The sequence below is a fragment of the Saimiri boliviensis genome, chromosome 3 (assembly GCF_048565385.1).
Source record: "Saimiri boliviensis isolate mSaiBol1 chromosome 3, mSaiBol1.pri, whole genome shotgun sequence".
NCBI classification, from domain to species: domain Eukaryota; kingdom Metazoa; phylum Chordata; class Mammalia; order Primates; family Cebidae; genus Saimiri; species Saimiri boliviensis.
The window spans coordinates 47,310,115-47,331,761 of NC_133451.1; the positions used below are offsets into that span (position 1 = coordinate 47,310,115).

At 39.1% G+C, this 21,647-nt stretch overlaps 1 protein-coding gene across 6 annotated transcripts in view; it reads right to left on the minus strand.

Moving 5' to 3' along the window:
- The window catches only part of FRYL (FRY like transcription coactivator), a 275,206-nt gene that overhangs the window by 252,675 nt on the left and 884 nt on the right, over positions 1 to 21,647 (minus strand). For 2 of the 6 annotated variants that reach the window (XM_074396107.1, XM_074396105.1), the window contains exon 2: positions 20,326 to 20,407. The exons of the other annotated variants lie outside the window; for them this stretch is intronic. The gene's annotated coding sequence lies outside the window, so the exon portion shown is untranslated. The remainder of the gene's footprint in view (positions 1 to 20,325; positions 20,408 to 21,647) is intronic. 6 annotated transcript variants of the gene reach the window in all.

Genomic DNA, 21,647 nt, shown 5'->3' on the forward strand with positions numbered 1-21,647 from the left:
TGTCTCTAAGGCGAAAATCATCTGATACCTCCGAAGACATTTAAGGTTGTCTGCTTCATCCGGGTGACTGTAGTATGAAGACGAATAGGGAAACCAGGCTCAAGCAGAGGACTTCCCAAGACAAGGCAGCTCTGTGCATATTCCAAGGAATAGAACAGAAAATAAGAGGTGAAGAAAAATGTAGAAGATGGGGGAATGGAGGCAGCAAACCACCATGGCATATGTATACCTATGTAACAATCCTGCAAGATCTAAACACGCACCCCAGAATTTAAAGTATAATAAAAAAGAAAAAGAAACAGGCTTCTAAGGCTCACGTGAAAAAATAAAGGACACCTTTTTCTTTGAAAAAGGAAAACTAGACATGTTGTAGAAAACAAGGGCTAAGGTTAGCAGGTTGTGTTAAGAAAGAAAATGTTTATTTAGCTCTCAAATATGTATGTCGTAGGCACTAAACCAGTTTCCCATTGCTGCTGTAACAAACTACCGCAAACACAGTGGCTTAGGACAGCACAAATGCATTATCTTAAAGTTACGGAGGTCGGATCCAAAACAGGTCTCACAGTTAAATTCAAGATGTCAGCAGCGCTAAGAATTCGTTTTCTTTTATTTATTTACTTTTTTCTGAGACGGAGTTTCGCTCGTTACCCAGGCTGGAGTGCAATGGCGCAATCTCGGCTCACCGCAACCTCCGCCTCCTGGGTTCAAGCAATTCTCCTGCCTCAGCTTCCTGAGTAGCTGGGATTACAGGCATGCACCACCATGCTCTGCTAATTTTGTTGTATTTTTAGTAGAGACGGGGTTTCACCATGTTCACCAGGATGGTCTCGATCTCTTGACCTTGTGATCCACCCGCCTCGGACTCCCAAAGTGCTGGGATTACAGGCTTGAGCCACCGCGCCCGGCTAGAATTCATTTTCTTGGCTTTAGAAATTTAAAGGTTGCCCTGCTTCCTTGACTCGGGAACACCCAGCTGATTTTTTCAATTTATTTTTGTAGAGATGAGGGCTTGCTGTGTTGTCCAGGCTGGTCTCAAACTCCTGGGCTCAAGTGATCCTCCCACCTTGGCCTCCCAAAGTGCTGGAATTTCAGGTGTGAGCCCCTGCATCTGGTCTTGCTGGTTCTGACTCTACTGCTTCTACTCTTCAGGACCCCTGTGATAACATTAGGCCCAGTCAGTAATCCAGGCTAATCCTCCTATAATAAGGTCAGCTGATTAGCAACTTTAATTCCATCTGATGCCTTCATTCCTTTTGCCATCAAACATATTACGCACAGGTTCCAGGAATTAGGCATCTTTGGAGGGCTGCTATTCCGCCCAGCACAAGCACTATGTTATGTGCATCCTTTACATCTTATTTGATACAACAACTCTAAAGGAAATTTTTTTTTTCTCATTTTATATATGCAGAATCTAAGGTTACCCATGGTATTTTTGGAGACTTTAAATAACTTCACCTGAAGTACAACAGAACCAAGATTCAGAGACTGTACCCTCCATCAGTCTATTTCTAAACCTTTTTTTTTTTTTTGAGACAGAGTCTTGCTCTGTGGGCCAGGCTGGAGTGAAGTAGTGCAATCTCAGCTCACTGCAACCCTCCGCCTCCTGGATTCAAGTGATTCTTGTGCTTCAACCTCTGAAGTATGGCATGTGTATTTTTAATTTTCACTTTATATACCAATTGTTCTTTGTTATTTAATTCATTTGTACACTGATTTTATAATTGTGTGACCTTGCTAAATTTACTTATTCTAATCATTTTTTCTAGATTCTGAAGAATTTATTTTAGGGTTGTCTACATACACTATTACATCATCTGCAAATAGAGTATTACTTCTTTTCCAATTCAGAGGCCTTGTTTTTTTTTTTTTTTTTCTTGCCTTATTACAAGAACCAGAACCTCCAGGTCAATGTTGAATGCTTTTAGAATAACCTTGTCTTATTCCTGACCTTGGGGAAAATGTTGTCATTCATCATTAAGTATGATGTTAACTGTAGATTTGTTTATTTATTTATAGACTCTCACTGTGTTGCCCAGGCTGGAGTGCAATGGTGCAATCTTGGCTCATTGCAACTTCCACCTCCTGTATTCAAGTGATTCTCATGCTTCAACCTTCAGAATAGCTGGGACTACAGTCATGCACCACCATGCCAGGCTAATTTTTTTATTTTTAGTAGAGACAGGAGTTTCACCATGTTGACCAGACTGGTCTCTAACTTCCAGCCTTAAGGGATCCACCCACCGTGGCTTCCCAAAGTGCTGGGATTATAGGTGTGAGCCACTGCCCCTGGCCATCCTCACTACTCTCTATTATTTGTGTGTGTGTGTGTGTGTGTGTGTGTGTGTGTGTGTGTTGAAGAGGAAATATACAAAAAGCATTTTTTGCCTTCTACTTCAACCAAAACCACTTTCTATTTCTGTCCCTTTATATTTGAGATATCTGTGCACAATTTTGTTTGAAGAAAAGTTTTTTACATTTCTACTTTTTACCATGCTGTATTCCACGTAGGCTTTGAATGAGAAGAGGCCATATGTTAAGAAGCAAGGGTAAAATTACATGAAAAGGTGACACAGATGTGAATATCCAACATATTTATATAAAATAGTGGGTGCATAACGGCATTATGTCAACAATTGATTATCATCGGTCCCACAAGATTACAATGAAGCTAAAAAATTCCTATAGCCTAGTGACACTGTAGCCATAGTAATGTCAGAGGGCAATGCACTACTCTTGTGTTTGAAGTGATGCTGATATAAACAAACCTCTGCATTGCCAGTCATTTAAAAGTATACACTAATATCCTAGTCCCTCAGATTCACTTCACTACTCACTTACTGACTCATCCAGAACAACTTCTAGTCCTTCAAACTCCATTCCTAAGTGCCCTATGTAGGTTTTCTAATCTTTTATGCCCTATGTTTACTCTACTTTTCTTTGTTTAGATACAAGAAAGTAAACGTAGAAAAGTATCTAAACAAGTAGCTAAACATAAAAATACTTATTTGTTACAATTGCCTACAGTGCTGGGTGTTGTAAAAATCTGTAGCCTAGGAGCAAGGGATTATATCATACGGCCTAAATGTGTAGCAGGCTGTACCATCTTGGTGTGTAAGTACATTCTATGATGTTCACAGAATGACAACAATCAGTAAGGACACATTTCTCAGAATGTATCCCCATTGTTAGGTGTATGGCTACATCTCTGCCCAAAATGATGACAGGAAGTGGGGCCTTTGCGAAGTAATTAGGTCATGAGGGTAGAGCCCTCATGAACAGGGTTAGTGCCCAAATCAGGAGAGGCAAGAGAGCGAACTAGCTCTTTTTCCACAAACTGAGGATGCACAGAGAAGTCCAAAGTCTGCAACCTGGAGGAGGGACCTCACCTGCATCCAACCATGCTGGCATGTTGATCTCAGACTTCCAGCTGCCAGAACTATGAGAAATTTATTTCTCATAGTATTATGAGATGGTATATGAACCATCCAGTCTATGGTACTTCATTATTGCAGCCGGAACCGATAAAGACATTCTCCAAAGTGTAATATATTGGCTTAGAGATTATGAACATTTGAGCATATCTTGACAAATATAGCCTACTGTTTTGCAGGATCCCATCAACCATATGTGAATGTATTAATATCGTTCTTTAAAAAAATGATTACTGGGGTAATATGACTGACTTCCAAATGTCCCTTCTCCTCTAATAATGAACTCTTGTGTTGCTTCTTGGTCCACTCCTAAACACTTTGGTAACAATAAGTTATATTTTTTAACATCCTTAAGGACAGGTTACAGACACAGGATGGAGATCACGGAGGGGGTATGTGACAGATGGCAGAAGCTTTGGTGTTGAAGTGATTGGCAAATGTCTTTAATTTATACCTCTAGAGGAGCCATTTTTTATCTTTCCTGTGTCCCGGGCCCTGTGTCTGAGAATCTGATGAAAACTACAAACCTCTCACTGGAAAAATGCACAAGAACACACACTCAAATTTTTCATACAACTTATTTTATTGGATTTTAAATTAATCACCATCACAGACCATATGAAACCCGTCTTTGCAAGGATTTTTGCATGTCTCATGTTTAGTTTTGTGCCAAAAGTTGCTCCATCCAGGAATAAAATCCAAAGTATACAATAAAACAAACCAAATTTTAATTATTTTCAACAAAATGTACCAAAATAATGATGACTTTGGCTATACGACTTCTGGTGCAAAAGCATGGTTCTAGGGAAGGACCCAACCTTTTATACTATTCTCCAGGGAACACTAGGAAAAATGCAGGTGTTAAACAGAGACAAAGCTCAGGTCCTAACAGTAAGGAAAGAATTATGTTGACGGAATTTAATTAGTGTTTCCCCAAACAATACATTTTATATTTGTCCATATTTATAAAAGGAAAGATACGGTTTCAGAAATTGAGAGATTTCAGATAAATTTAAATACCTGGGAGGCCAGGCAAGGTGGCTCATGACTATAATTCCAAGCACTTTGAGAGGCAAGAGGATTGCTTAGACCAAGACTTTGAGACCAGGCTAGGCAGCTTAGCAAGACCCTGTCTCTATAAAAAATTAAAAACTTAGCTGAGCATGATGGCATGCACCTGCAGTCCCAGCTACTCAAGAGGTTGGGGCAGAAGAATCACTTGAACCTAGTAGGCGGAGGTTGCATTGAGCTCAGATTGTGCCATTGTACTCCAGCCTGGGTAACAGAGCAAGACTCCATCTCAAAAACAAAACAAACAAACAAAAAGACCTGTGTTCCTAATACTTAATCATTCAAAATGTATTAAATTCAAAGTGGAGTACATGCATCCCTTAAAAGTAAGATGATCAAGGCATTGAGTGAAAAGAAAATACATATTTGTTATCTTAAAGTTAAAATTTGATCTTTAAGGCCACATATGACAAGCTCACAGCTAAGATCACACTAAACACCGAAAAGCTTAAAAGCTTTTCCTCTAAGATCAGCCAAGAAACGGCTACCCACTCTTACTACTTCAAATCAACATGATACTAGAAGACCAAATAGGAAAGGCTGAAGGAAAACTGCATCTGTTTGTAAATTATATAATCTTATCTATAGGAAACCCTAAAGATTCCACCAAAAACAAACAAACAAACGAATTCAGGCTAGGCGCTGTGGCTCATGCTTGTAATCCCAACACTTTGGCAGGCTAAGGTGGGCAGCTCACCTGAGGTAAGGAGTTCGAGACCAGCCTAGACAACATGGCAAAACCCCGTCTCTACTAAAAATACAAAAATTAAGCTAGGCACAGTAGCAGGTGCCTATAATCCTAGCTACTCAGGAGGCTGAGACAGGAAAATTGCTTGAACCAGGGAAGCAGAGGTTGCAGTGAGCCGAGATTGCGCCACTGAACTCCAACCTGGGCAACAGAGCAAGACTCCATCTCAAAAACTAATTATTTAATTAATTAATTCAGTTAAGTTGCAGGATACAAAATCAACATACAAAATTAATTGCAGCCAGGCACAGTGGTTCACACCTATAATCCAAGGACTTTTGGAGGTCAAGGCAGGAGGATCACTTGAATCCAGAGTTCAAGACCAGCATGTGCAACAAAGTTCAAGACCAGCATGTGCATCTCCACAAAATTCAAAAGGTTAGCTGGGTATGGTGGCGTGTGTCTATGGTCCCAGCTACGTGGGAGAATCACTTGAGCCCAGGAGATCAAGGCTCCAGCGAGCCATGATCATGCCACTGTGCTTCAGCCTCAGCAACAGAGTGAGACCCTGTTTTCAAAAAAAAAAAAAAAATTAACTGCATTTCTTATATATTATCTGAAAAAGAAAACAATCCTATTTACAACAACATCAAAAAGAATAAAATAATTGGAATAAATTTAAACAAAGAGGTGATAGGGCTGTACATGGATGAAACTGAAGATGATACGAATACATATAAAAATATCCCATGTTCATGAATTGAAAGAATATTATTCTGTGAAAATGTCCATACTATCCCAAAGCAATTTATAGATTTGGAGCAATCGCTATCAAAATTTCAATTGCATTTTTCAAAGAAACAGGAAAAGCAATTCTTCCCACCCCCAACCCCTAGATGGAGTCTTGCTCTGTTGCCCAGGCTGGAGTACAGTGGCACCATCTTGGCTCACTGCAACCCCCACCTCCCGGGTTTGAGCAATTCTCCTGCCTCAGCCTCCCAATCTGCTCGGATTACAGGTGCACACCATCATGCCTGGCTAAATTTTTTTTTTTTTAGTAGAGACAGGGTTTCACCATGTTGGCCAGGCTAGTCTTGAACTCCTGGCCTCGTGATCTGCCCACCTCAGCCTTCCAAAGTGCTGGAATTACAGGCATGAGCCACTGTACCCAGCCAGGAAAAGCAATTCTAAAATTCATATGGACCCCCAAAGGCCCCAAAAAGCTAAAGCAATCTTGACCCAAAACAACAAAACTGGTGGTATCACACTTCCTGATTTTGAACCATTACAAATCTATAGCAATCAAAGCAGTATGGGACTGGCATAAAAAGACAGATACCAATAGAGAGCCCAGAAATAAACCCATAAATATAAAGTTAACTACTTTTCTACAAAGGTACCAAAAATGTACAATGGGGAAAGGACAGTCTCCCCAATAATGGTTTGGGGAAACTAGATAGTCACATGCAGAAGAATGAAATTGGATCCTCATGTTACAACATATACAGATATCAAGTCAAAATGGATTAAAGACTTAAACATAAGACCTGAAACCATAAAACTATTAGAAAAAGCATAGGGGGAAAACTCCATGACATTGGTCTTGGCAATGACTTTTTTGGATTTGACAACAAAGCAAAGGCAACAAAGCAAAAACAAACTAGTGGGACTATGTCAAACTAAGAAGTTTCTGCACAACAAAATGAAAAGACAACCTACAAAATGAGATAAAATATTTACAAAGCACATATCTAAAAGAGGTTAATTTCCAGAATATATAAGGAATTCATACAACTCAACAACAGTAAAAAAGCCCAATTTTAAGATGGGAAAGGTACAGAATAGATACTTTTCCAAAGACAGACATACAAACAGGCCAATAGGTATATAAGAAGGTGCTCAATATTACTAAATATCAGGGAAATGCAAATCAAAACCACAATGAGGTATCTCATATCCAGAATGGCTAGTATCAAAAAGACAAACTGTAAATTGTTGGTGAGGATGTGGAGAAAAGGGAACGCTTACATATGTTGGTGGGAATGCAAATTGGTACAGTCAGTTTGGAAAACAGAATGGAGGCTCCTCAAAAAATTAAAATATAACTAACTGCCAAATGATCCAGCAATTCCACTACTGGGTATATTTCTAAAGTAAATAATATCATAAGCTCAGAGAGATATCTGTACTCCCATGTTCATTGTGGCATTATGCACAATAGCCATGAAGTGCCATTGTGAGTTTTGTTTGTGAGGAACTGTGCATGATGCCTGCAGTCTCTGTTTCCTGAGAAGCTGCAGAGGCTAGTGAGAGTCCACACTCCTGAGACTTTTACCTTTCTTCAAGACATGAATAAAAAAGGTCTGATGATGACAGCTGTTTCCTTAACAGCCAGGCCCCAGGAATCAGTGACTTTTGGAGACATGCCGGTATGCTTCACTAAGTGGTATGGGCCAGACTGATGCCTACTCAGAGGCCCTCGTGCAGGGATGGGATGCAGGAGGGCTTTGAGGCTGTTGGCCTTCCAAACATCACCCACTTCCAGCCAGCTATGATCTCTCAGTTACAGCAAGGCAAAGAGCCATGGTCCATCCAGCCACACGAGGCCCTGAGTAGGAGGAGCAGAGAGCAGGCTCACAAGATGCATCTCAAAACCCAGAAGATTTACCTACTTAGCTGAAACAATATCACATACAATACAATTTAAAAGTCCTCAAAATCATCAGTGCTAGGAAGTCAGAAGGAAAGCTGAATTCTTTTTTCTTTTTCTTTTTTTTTCCAAGGCATTCATCAGTAGTACAAAGGCTTAATTCTTTACCTTTAAATACCAGTTTTCAAAGTAAGGAGCTGATTTAAGAGTCACTTTAAATGATGTCAAATGAGTGTTTTCTTCTGCAGATTCATGGATTTCCACAGATTTAATGTTTCTCAATTCATTAAAATTATGTAGTTTGATGTTAAACAGATGAATGGATAAACCATAATATATATCTATATAATATATAGATAGATAGATAGATAGCTATGCACTATATTAGTCTGTTCTCACACTGCTAGAAGACATACCTGAGACAGGGTAATTTACAGAGAAAAGACATTTAAGGCTCATGATTCTGTGAGCTGTACAGGTTTCTGCTTCTGGGTAAGCCTTAGGAAACTTACAATCATGGCAGAAGGTGAAAAGGACGCACACACAGCCTTCACATGGTCAGCAGGAAAGGGACAGGTAAGGGGGATGTACTACATACTTTCAAATGACAACAGCCAGATCTTCTGAGAACTCACTCACTTTCACAAGAAGAGCAAGGGGGTAATCCGACCGCATGATCCAATCACCTCTCACCAAGTCCCTCCCCCAACACTGGGGATTACAAGTCAACATGAGATTTGGGTGGGGACACAGAGCCAAACCATATCATGCACACACACACACATACAGAACAGAACATTATTAAGCCTTAAAAAAGAAGGACATCCTGCCATTTGCAACCATGTGGATGAATGTGGTATATACATCATGCTAAGTAAAATAAACCAAACACAGAATAACGAATACTGCATGACCTCACCAATACTGTATGTGAAATCTAAAATTTAAAAAGCCAGACTCAGAGTAACAGAGTAGAATAGTGGCTTCCAGAAACCGGTGGGTGGAAGAAAAGGGGAAATATTGGTGAAAGGGCACAAACTTTCAGTTACAAGATGAGTACTTCTGAAAACCTAATGTATAGCATGGGTTTTCTCATCTTGGGTGGTGGGAAGCAGTGTCATAGTGGTGGCAGCAGCAGAGGCTTCTTGATCCAACTTTCTATTCCTGGATTGCAGCTACGGGTCTATTCTCCCGGTCTCTAGAGTATCCAGGGGCAAGGACAGCAACAGCACAAGCTCTGGATTCCAGCACAGTCCCAGCTGAGCCCTCAAAGCTCCCCTTGTGGGTAACCTCTGATTGATTTGGACTCAAACAGTTGCAGTCCACCCTAAAACCTGCTGCTTGGCCCTTCTAACAATTCAGGAAGCACCTAATACCTTGCATTCAATGGCTTCTTTTTTTTTTTTTTTTTTTTTTTTTTTTTTTGAGGCAGAGTTTCACTCTCGTTACCCAGGCTGGAGTGCAATGGCGCGATCTCGGCTCACCGCAACCTCCGCCTCCTGGGTTCAGGCAATTCTCCTGCCTCAGCCTCCTGAGTAGCTGGGATTACAGGCACATGCCACCATGCCCAGCTAATTTTTTTTGTATTTTTAGTAGAGACGGGGTTTCACCCTGTTGACCAGGATGGTCTCGATCTCTTGACCTTGTGATCCACCCGCCTCGGCCTCCCAAAGTGCTGGGATTACAGGCTTGAGCCACCGCGCCCGGCCCAATGGCTTCTAGCTTAAAAATGCTCAAGGGGGTTTCTTTTCCTGACTCTGAATACTGTTAAGTAAAGGTTTCCTAAAGGAAAGGTGGCAGCTGCACACCCTTAGGGGTGGCTTGTGATATCCTCTTGTTTGTTGCCTTCCAAGATACTACAACACACTGCAGTTTACAGATGCCCAGCTAAGTAGATTTGCAGATATCATTTGAATTATGATAGCACTCACAAATGGACAAATGGATTCTTAAAAGATTTTACAAAGAAGGATAGATTAGACATAATATTAATAAATCAAAATACAAGCAAGCAGAATGAAAATGGTAGAGCTGGCAATTGCTCTGTTACCAATACCAGTGCTTTATCAAAAATTACAAGGTAAAAAAGTAATTATTTTCTAAAACATAAAACTTTCAGCAGAAAACAGAGGAGAAAATCTTCAGGACCTACGACTGGGTGAAGAGTCCTGAGACTTGATACAAAAAGCATAATTCAGCCGGGCGTGGTGGCTCACACCTGTAACCCAGCACTTTGGGAGGCAGAGGCGGGTAGATCATGAGGTCAAGAGTTTAAGACCAGCCTGACCAACATAGTGAAACCCCGTCTCTACTAAAAATACAAAAATTAGCCAAGTGTGGTGATGGGCACCTGTAATCCCAGCTACCCAGGAGGCTGAGGCAGGAGAACAGCTTGACCCCAGGTGGCAGAGGTTGCAGTGAACCAAGTTCACACCATTGCACTCCAGCCTGGGTGGCGAAGCAAGACTCCATCTCAAAAAAAAAAAAAGTACAATTCATAAAAGAAAAACATTGATTAAACACATTATATGGCCAGGCACAGTGGCTCACACCTGTAATCCCAACACTTTGGGAGGCTGACTCAGGAAGACTGCTTGACGCCAGGAGTTCGAGACCAGCCTGGACAACACAGCAAGACCCCATCTTTACCAAAAAAAAAAAAAAAAATTAGCTGGGCATGGTGGTGATGCAGGCCTGTAATCTCAGCTTCTCTGGAGGCTAAGGTGCGAGCATCACTTGACAGGAGGTAGCGGCTGCAGTGAACTATGATTGTACCACTGCACTCCAGCCTGAGTAACAAGAATGAGACCCTATCTCAAAAAATAATTAAATAAATAACAACTAGACTATATGAAAATGCAAAAGTTTTGCTCTGTGAAAGATCCTCTTAAGAGGATGAAAAGACACGCTTCAGACACGGAAAAATGTTTACATACCACATAACTGGCAAAGAACTTCTATCTAGAATATATAAAGAATCCTCAAAACTCTACAACAAAAAACAATCCCATCTGCCCATTAGGGAAACAGTTAATTTAGGGAAAGGCATATTAAATCCACAACATTATCACTATAATACCATTAGAACAGTTAAAATATGAAATAATGATAATACAAAATGTTGGAGGATATAGAGAAACTTTCATATGGATGAAATGGAACTTTCCATACATTGCTGATGAAAATATAGTCACTTTAAAAAATAGTCTGGCAGTTTCTTATAAAACTAAACATACACATACAAAATGACCCCGCAATTGCACTCTTGGTCATTTATACCAGAGAAATGAAAACTTAAAAACTGTACATAAATATTCCCAGCAGCTTTTTAATTAACAGCCAAAACCTGGAAATAGCTCTTATGTTCTTCAACAGGTGAAGAGTTAAAGTATGTACTGTGCTATGTCCATACAATGAACACTTCTCAGCAATAAGAAGAAATGAGGTATTGTATAAGACAGCTTGGATGGTTTTCTAGGACTTTATACTGAATGAAAAAGTCAATTGCAAAAGGTTACATACAGTACAATTCCATTTATGTGACATTCTCAAAATGACAGCGTAAAATGAGAATTAGTGGCTGCCAGTAAATGCGGATAAGGAGGTAGGAGCGAACCTTGAGCTTCATGAGGGAGTTTCTTGGCAGTGGTGGGACAGTTCTATATCTTGACTGTGGTGGTGGTAGTTACACAAATCTACCTATACATACACATATAAAGGCATCTACAAAAATTTTATAAAATTCCACAGAACTGTACACACACACACACACAAATGATCGCATTAAAAAACATGAAATCTGAATATGGCTAATTAGCAATATCAGTTTCCTAGTTTAAGGTTATTAATATGTTATCCTATATAAGATGTTATAACTGGGGAAAACTGAATGAAGGTGACAGAGGACTCCCTGTAGTATTCCTGCAACTTCCCATGAGCCTATAAATACTTCAAAATTAAAAAGAAAAAAAATTTTAAAGTGATGACATTCAATCACATTTTTCTTATTTACTAATATTTTAAATGGGGTCAAAAACATGCAACTACTGCATTTAAATTATTCGAAAATGTTTTTCATCCTTATCACATATTTTGTTAATGTCTTATTCTGAACATAATTTATAGAATATAGTTTACAATAAATAAGTATACACATATTGGGAATAAACACTCAATTTTTTATACTGCTGAAATAAAAGTTTTGAAGACCTCTGTTACAGAGGCTACAAAATTCCAAGGTACCATCCATCCCTTAAATTTTTTACTTGGGTAAGAATGTTAGAACAGGAAAAATGTTAGAACAGGAAAAATACTAAGCTAAGAATCACAGGAAAAATTTTTTTTTTTTTAAGTTTTTTGTCATTTCCTTTCAAATCTACACCTGCAGAAAAAGAACAATTCTAAACAAGTCACAATCTCATTCTCATCTATAAAAATGCAGAAATTCTACTGTATTAATTCCTAAAGACATTCTAGCCCCAAAAACATTAACTCTAAGGCAGGAAAAAGTGAAACAATGAAAAACATGCATGACAAATACTTTTTTTTTTTTTTTTTTTTTTTTTGAGATGGAGTTTCGCTCTTGTTACCCAGACTGGAGTGCAATGGCACAATCTCGGCTCACCACAACCTCCACCTCCTGAGTTCAAGCAATTCTCCTACGTCAGCCTCCCGAGTAGCTAGGACTACAGGCACGCGCCACCATGCCCAGCTAATTTTTGTATTTTCAGTAGAGACAGGGTTTCACCATGTTGACCAGAATGGTCTCGATCTCTTGACCTCGTGATCCACCTGCCTCGGCCTCCCAGAGTGCTGGGATTATAAGCATGAGCCACTGCACCCAGGCCGACAAATTCTAACTAGTATTTATTGAAAGTACATTAATGGTTCAGTGCTGTCAAGAATATTATATACAAGACATGGTCTAAATTGTATCAACACCAAGACAGAAAAAGGCATCTGCAAAGATAGTTTTACCTCAACAAGATTAAGATACAGTTTAAATAAAAATATTTAGATAACAAACAAATCTGACTATTTTACATGCACTCTCCTAGTGCTTTAAAGCCTTTAATTTCTGCTCTTTGAATTATATTGTAACAAACAATAAACATACCAGTACATTCAAGTTTCCTGGTATACATGCTTAGGGTTATGATGGTTCTTACAAGAAGTAGACTAGCAAGTCATTCAAAAAGGAAAAACAGTTCTTCTCCATCCACTTGAGTTAGATTTAAGACAATTTTTAGAGGTTCATTATTCAGGAGAAGTTAAACATTCATAAGGTAATATCTACCATCCTGTTATACCACCCTTGGCTATCCAGAAGCATCAATTAGCCAAAACAGAGTCCAAAACCAGAAAAAAAGCTCAAGTCCTCTAAGCAGTAAAAACCAACATAACAAGCCCTAGCACTAAAGCTCCATGCACAGGAAGTCTTCTGGTTTCTCACCCACAAGAACATTCTGTCATTTTTATCCACCATTCAGCAAGTACTGTGTTGGGTTCTGTTCCCACAGCACACTGAAAACATCAAATTAGAAAGAGGAGACTACTATGGGCAGGTATAACAAGAGCGAACAAAGACATATAACAGTCAACAGCAAAGTAATAAGCAAATCAACTCCCAAAACCAGAAATACTTTAAAAAGAAATGGTTTTACCAATACACAAACAAAATATGATGGTCTGTACATTGCTGGCTGAGGACACTAATGGCTGAAGTTCCTTTTGCAAATAAATTATTGTGAGTTCACTGTTATCCCAGATACACAAATGTAACTGAATCTATTAGCTACTTGCTAAGTAAGCTAATAAGTATTAATATTTCATATGTACCATCTTTTAAGGTAAAAGGATGCAGGTTATATTTTGAGAATTTTCTGTAATTGTTTTCATTAACTGTACTTTTACAGGCTTCTGATTTTTTACTTGTCTTTTTAAGATTTTTGATAGTCACTTGAGCCCCACCCAGAGGCAACAGTAAACCATGATTGCACCACTGCACTCCAGCCTGGGCAACAGATCAAGACTCTGTATCAATGATCAATCAATAAACTTGGATCTACACACATCAAGGGATGATGTACTTGAATCTACTCATAGTATTTATACACACTGAAAGGGATCAAGTTACACAGGAATATACATTTATCAAGATGTACATTCACCAAACTATTTTTAATCAGTATTATAGATGGCATAACCCATCTTAAGTTTTTAAAAGGAAAAATAAAATTAAAATTAAAAATTATCTTTCCAACATTTTTTTTTTTTTTTTTTGAGACGAAGTCTTGCTCTGTTGCCCAGACTAGAGTGCAGCAGCAGGATCTTGGCCACAGCAAACTCCGCCTCCCAGCATTCTTTACTATTGAACTAAATTAAACCACATTTGAAGCTTACCCTGAAATGAAGAGACCTATAAAAAAAGAAAAAGAAAAAAAAAGAGCAATACAAGGAATTCTGAGAAGTTGAAATATTACACTGAAATCCATTCAGGCAACAAAGAACATGTGAATATTTTATATCCTAAAAAACAAGGCTACACTGCACTAAGTAAACAAACTAATGTTCCTTTTTCATCAACTTTCAGATGCTTTTAACAACAACAACACTTTAACCTCTCTGAAGTATGAACACTGAAACAGCAGTATATCTTATAACTGCTGTCATCCAACAGCAGGAAGTAGTTGGTGAAAACGTTCAGTTGATCCCTCCTGGAAAGATCAAGAAAGCACCAGTATCAAAGTGTCTTAGGTTTGATCAAAAATAGTCATTCAAAATAATCCATAAAAGACAAAGAAATGATCAGAAGCCCGTAAAAGTACAATCAATGGAGGCAACTACAGAAAATTCTCAAAATGGAAACTGCAGCTTCCTACCTTAAAAGATTGTACATATAAATTACTCATCACACTACTTAGCAAGTAGCTATTATTATTATAAGACAGAAGATAAAGACTAGTAGAACTGATGGAAATATCTGTGATCATAATCATCAGCCAATCAAGAAGCACCTTTTAAGGGTCTACCAGGTCACTAGCAATACACAAGAGTAATACAAATCCATCATGATCAATCTAAGAAGCACTATTTTTGAACCAGTATAAAGGGCAAATGTCACATCATATTCATCAATGATTAGAACTAAGTACTTTTAACTTCTTTTAAAGTACTGCCCTTTGAGTCCAATCTGCAGAACTTGAAACATAAATTGTTTCCTTCAAGAGAGTCATCAAATGATTATGTTAGTATAAAGAAGTGTTAGCAGAATGAGTCTAATGATTTTCATAGGGGAAAAAATCTTTTTTTCCTACTATTCTCCAGGCTTAGGTAAACTCATTATGGGTTAAATTTTCTCTTAAAGCCTTTCTACAGCCAGGCTCCGTGGCGCCTACCTGCAGTCCCAGCTACTCAGGAGGCTGAGGTGGGAGGACTGTTTGATCCCCAGAGTCCTGGGCTGTAATGCGCTATGCCGATCAGTATCTACACTAAGCTCGGCATCAATATGGTGACCTCCCAGGAGCGGGAGACCACCAGGTTACCTAAGGAGGGGTGAACCGGGCCAGGTCAGAAACAGAGCAGGTCAAAACTCCAGTGATGATCAGTAGTGATATCACGCCTGTGAATAGCCACTGCACTCCAGCCTGGGCAACATAGCGAGACCCCATCTCAAAAAAAGAAAAAAAAAAAAAACCTTTCTACAGTGGCTCATACCTGTAATCCCAGTACTTTGAGAGGCCAGGCAGGTGGTTTGCTTCAGCCTAGGAGTTCAAGATCAGCTTAGGCAACATAGCTCTCTACAAAAAATAGCCAGATGTGGTGGCACATGCCTGTGGTCCTAGCTACTCAGGGGGCTGAGGTGAAGGGATCATTTGAGCCGGGTCGGTGGAGGCTACAGTGAGCCATGACTGCACCACTGTACTTTAGCCTGGGAAACAAGAGTGAGACCCTGTCGCAAATAAATACATTAATACCTTTCTAAACTTGGAGTTACACACATCAAGGAATTAGGTACTTGAATCTATTCACAGTACTTATTGTACACATTGAGAGGGATCAAGTTACGCAGGAATGTACATTTATTAAAATGTTATTTTTTATTTTAGAATACTCTAGATATTCTAGAATATCCAGAATAGGCAGATATAAACAAAGAATACAACAGATCTGTGGTTGCCTAGGGCTGGAGATGGGCTGAAAAGTTCTAAAAGTAATTGAAGTGATGATACACAACTCTGAAATACACTAAAAACCATTGAATTGTACATTTTTAATAGGTAAATTATATGGCATATGAACTGTATTTCAAAAAAGTTGTTACTTTAACATTGTAACTCTTCACAGAACTTAACAAATCAAAACTGCTACATTAAGGTCAAACAGGACCTACTACCCCTCTCCAATAGCCCAGCTAACCCCATCACTGACAGTGTTACATGGTCTCTTTCTTAACACTCCAACCTTTCCTCACAAACATAAAGATTGAACGGGGAGAAGAGAGTAGTACAGGGGGTACATTTTGTATAAGTTAAAAATATTTCACACTAAATTTTAATACAAATGATTTTTTTTTTTTTTTTTGAGATGGAGTCTTGCTCTGTCATCCAGTCTGGAGTGCAGTGGTGTGATCTCAGATCACTGCAACCTCCACCTCCTGGGTTCAAGCGATTTTCCTGCCTCAGACTCCTGAGTAGCTGGGACTAGAGACATGCACCACCACACCCATCTAAATTTTAGTATTTTTAGTAGAGATGAGGTTTCACTATGTTGGCCATGCTGGTCTCAAACTCCTGACCTCAAGTGATCCGCCTACCTTGGTCTCCCAAAGTTCTGGGATTACAAGCGTGAGCCACAGCATCCAGTCAATATAATTTTTCAAAATAATATTTTCATAACAAAAAGCACAAATCCTGGTAAAGATATCTATTTATTATAGCATTTGGAGCTTAAAAGAATGTATTACTACGTCAGCAAAATATGAGTTATTTGCTAGAATACCAATGTAGTCTCATAATGATATTCTTTGAAATGCATGATTCCTGTAAATTATGTATAAGAAAAGACATAACTACATTTGCAGAATTTCAGAAATGCTTTGCTCCACAGTAACAGCAGTGTTTGCAATCCCAAAGAACAATTCTAGGCTCACAAGTTTAATTCAACAGGCTCCATGGACCTTAACCCATCTCCGGTGGAAGAGCAGTTATGTTTGCTAGGCTGTTTTGGAAGAGGCTATGCAGAACAATAAACAAATGAGTGAATATAAGTTCACCAAAGGATGCACTTAATTTAAGCTACCTTTAACCCACATGTTCCACTCTGCACTTGTCTAATTAAGGCTTCTACTCAGAGGAGCTCACGACTTGTGACACAGACAAACTTAATCTTACCCTCAATGCCTAGCATGGTACACACTATAGGTGCAGTTCTCAAAAATCTGCTAAACGAATGGAGATTTTTTTTCAGCTGATTAGGCCCCCTGGCTGCTTACAGCTGGGTTTTCTATTTAGGATCCTTTGTAAAGCCTTTCTGCCCTCTGGGGTCGCTTAAACACGCACGTGGAACAACAGACTCTTCTCACCTACTTCACCAGCCTAAACTGTAGCCCCCTATTTACAATTAGCAACCTAATGTTTGAGTGATTCCACCTTGAACAAATCTACATTTCTCCCTGGGCTACTATAAGGAGTGCCTGCTGAGAGTCTCAAAGCAATTTTTTTTAATTGCATTTTAGGTTTTGGGGTACATGTGAAGAACATGCAAGACTGTTGCATAGGTACACACGTGGCAGTGTGATTTGCTGCCTTCCTCCCCTTCACCTATATCTGGCATTTTTTTTTTTTTTTTTGAGACGGAGTTTCGCTCTTGTTACCCAGGCTGGAGTGCAATGGCGCGATCTCGGCTCACCGCAACCTCCGCCTCCTGGGTTCAAGCAATTCTCCTGCCTCAGCCTCCTGAGTAGCTGGGATTACAGGCACGTGCCACCATGCCCAGCTAATTTTTTGTATCTTTAGTAGAAACGGGGTTTCACCATGTTGACCAGGATGGTCTCGATCTCGTGATCCACCCGCCTCGGCCTCCCAAAGTGCTGGGATTACAGGCTTGAGCCACCGTGCCCGGCCCCCATTTTTTTTAATGCTGTATCTCTTGAGAAGAATCATGAAATGAGAAGAAATTAAAGTGTGTACTCCAAAACTCTTTTGGGGTAAAGGCAGGTAAGCTGTTCAGGCACACAGGTTTTGATCAGTTCTTGCAAAGATTATTAAGTCTACATTTTGAACACAAATATACTGGTGTCACCCTTGTATCCTAAGGTAAAAGGAACCCGAATTACTGAGTCTGGAGAAATTATTTTTTAAAATAAGTATATAAAAAATGATTAACTTTCTCTACTCCCAACAAACAATTTACTAACTAAAATTTGCATGAGAAACAGTTTAAGACAGTCCTATACAGAGGTAAAAGGAGAAAAAAAAGGAAAAAAACAAAGAATAAATAAACCATTAACAATGTTACAGTGATAAGTGCAGTGTTATAAGACACTTTACGTTTCTTTTTTCTTTTCCTTTTTTTAATACAGTTGGAGTCTCCCTATGTTGCCCAGACTGTTCTTGAACTCCTGTGCTCAGCCACCTTCCTGCCTCAGCCTCACAAAGTGCTGGGATTACAGGCATAAGCCACCATGTCTGGCCACTTTTAATGTTAAAATGATGCATTTATTTCATATTAATATTTTACCATGAGCATGTGAAACTTAGATAAGAAAAACTTTTTTCCTTTAAACACACATATACACATTCCCCAAATAAAAATAATTTAAACTTCTTTACAGTGATTTTTCTAGAATACTGGTGGGCTATTAAAACTGCCCAGGTACTTCAAGCAACAGTAAAAACGAAAGGGTTCTAACTTCTGTTAATAGGTTTACCAAACTCCACAATCTAATAAAATACATACATACATAGTCATACTGTAAGTCAGACCATGGCTTGTACTTTAAGAGGATTTTCCAGGAGCCAAAGCAAACAACAATCACTTGTGATTAGGAGAACAGAGGAAGATCCTGCCAACAAGGTGATATCAGAGCTGGGCCAGATGGATGATCCCTGTCACTATGTAACAATAGTTGAAATTCAGAGCACATACTCTGTCCCCTCAAAATATTTTATACATAAAAATAGCTCTAATAGGGAACATACACCCAGTCTACCCACAAAACTACTTTATTAAAAAAATTTATTTAAACATATATTCTAAAATTTGCTAAAGCCTTGAAAACTTCTCCACTTCCATCATTTCAATTACATGAATCCTGTGTCACTGTTTCTTTGTCTGTGTTACTGCGCTGACATGCTCACTGCCTTTTTCCTAAGAATTTTGCGCTTTCTCATTAAACTGCACACATCTGATTCGCTGGCTCTGGGTCTAATTAAAAAAATAAATAAATAAACTGTATACATTTGAGAACAAGACTGTCATCCATTTCTACCTTATCTCCATAAATACTGTCATCAGTTTCTACTTTACATAATACCCTTTAAATATATATATACTCAACAGATGTTATTGACAGATAAAACCTAGTTCTGAATAATTGTAACAATGTGTTCACCATCACTAAAGATGTCTGTGGAACAGTTATTATAAATAATTAAATCACATTTTTGTACACAGAACGAAGAACCTCTAGATTGACATATCTTCCTCCAACCGTAAGCCAATTACTGGTCTTTAGTATAAAATGTTCAGAAGGGTGTTTATTTTTTAAAAAAATTAAATAACTCAAGCGACCTTTACAGGACGTTATCTTTTTCTGTCACAAAGACCTAAAATAACACATTTATTGGGTACTAAAAAGGTCCTAGGTGATACAGTGAATCTGCACAGAAATGGAGGACAGTCCTAGCTCCCAAAGATCTCAAGAAACAGTTCAAACTCAAGAAATGTGTGCATATAAAACAATGTGTTTAAAACAATGTAGAAAGCACACAAGAGGGGAAAAAAAAAGAAGTCTTTTCCAGGAAATATGGTCTAGATATTTCAAGGATAATTATTTCTGAATGTCTTCTTTATATGTGCTTTTAAAAGTTGAGAAATTCTTTCCTTTATTGTTTAAATAAGTTGGTAAGTAAACACAGACAGACATTTAAAAACTTGGTTTAACCGTCTACTTTTTATTATGAGACGGGAAGTAAGATTAGGCCTAGATGCTTGCCTGACATCCTTATCACAGAAGTGGATCAAAGAAAAAAGAGAGAAGAAATATTAGGTGAAACAATGCCAGATACCATCAAGATGACTACAAGCAGCCAAGCACGGTAGCTCAGCCTGAACCCCAGCACTTTGAGAGGCCAGAACAGAAGGACTGCTTGAGGCCAGGAGCTGGAGACCAGCCATCCACCTAAAAAATAAAGTGAAACCACTATCTCTACCAAAAAAAAAAAAAAAAAAAAAAATTAGCTAGCCACAGTAGTGCCCACCTGTATTCCCGGCTACTCCAGAGGCTGAGGTGATCACTTGAGCCCAAAGAATATGTTTCTGAGTATCTTCATTTTCTAAATTCTGTGGGAAGAATAGATTTGTCTTTCAAACATTATCTGATACTGGGTTTCAATTTCCCAAGTAGTTTCTCTATTGTTACTGCTGAGCCTGTGAATTTACAATGTTCCACATCACTAGGGAGTTACTGGACAGTAAGTTAATCGATGAATACTTTAAAAAGTTGTATTGCCTTAATTAGAAAAATAAAACTGGGTCACATGTTCCGACAAAATTCCCTCTTTTAGAGAACTGATTTTATAAAATAATTCAGAGTGGAAGAAAAGACAGGATGGAATGCTATTTTTGATAATGAGTAGCAAAAAAAAAGACCACAGAATAACACACCCACTGCTACTTTGTTTATACGGTTGTAACTTGCACATGCAAGTACTCTACAAAGTATTGCACAAGAAGAAACTGTCAAAAATGAATGCTTATGAAAACATTCTTCACTAAGGCCTCTAACAAGGAATGTACTATCTCTGTGATTCCTCAGCAAGTATTGACAGGTTAAGCAGAGTGATAATGCCCAAGATGAAAAGACCTATTATACTAGTTTTATCAATAGTAAAAGCTGTTGGTACTAATTATAATGCCTATAAATTCAGTAGCAGAATCAACTTTACAGGCGCTATCTCCTAGGCAGCACGGCATTTTATAAAACCAACTTTATTTCCACAAAAACCCTTTTTTTCCCCATAATCCGATAGACCCCGGCAACCTGTTTCGCTGTGTCTTTTTTCCCCTACCCTTCCAAAAGAATCCCAGCCAGTGAGTCGAGATAATATTTTCCTCAGTTCAAAGGTAAGGGCAGCTCCACTAAGAACTCTTGCCCCTCACCAGCACACACCCTAACCCTTGTTTTTCTTTTCAAATCTTGATCTAGGAAAGGTTAATGCTCCTATATCATTGCAAATCCACAAAAAGAAATGCGATTTCAGGTGGCGAGGAACGAAACTAGGATGGCAGGAAAGACCAGCAGCCATCAAGAACCATTTCGCCCTAGAAACCACCCTCTCCAGAACGCAGGAAACCAGGCAATGCCCAAAGAACCTGCCGCCGGGAAGCAACAACTTCCATCAAAAGGCAAAGAAAAGTTGCAAGGAAGAGCTCAGCGCCCAGGCAGCCTGCCCAGTGCCGAGGCTGAGAGCAGCAGGCACTCTGCAGGCCGAGTCGGCCCGCGGGCGCTGGCCGCGGCGTCCCTGGGGCTGGCCCCGGCTCCGGAAGGCTCCGGGTACCGGGGTGCGCCGCCGGCCCGGGG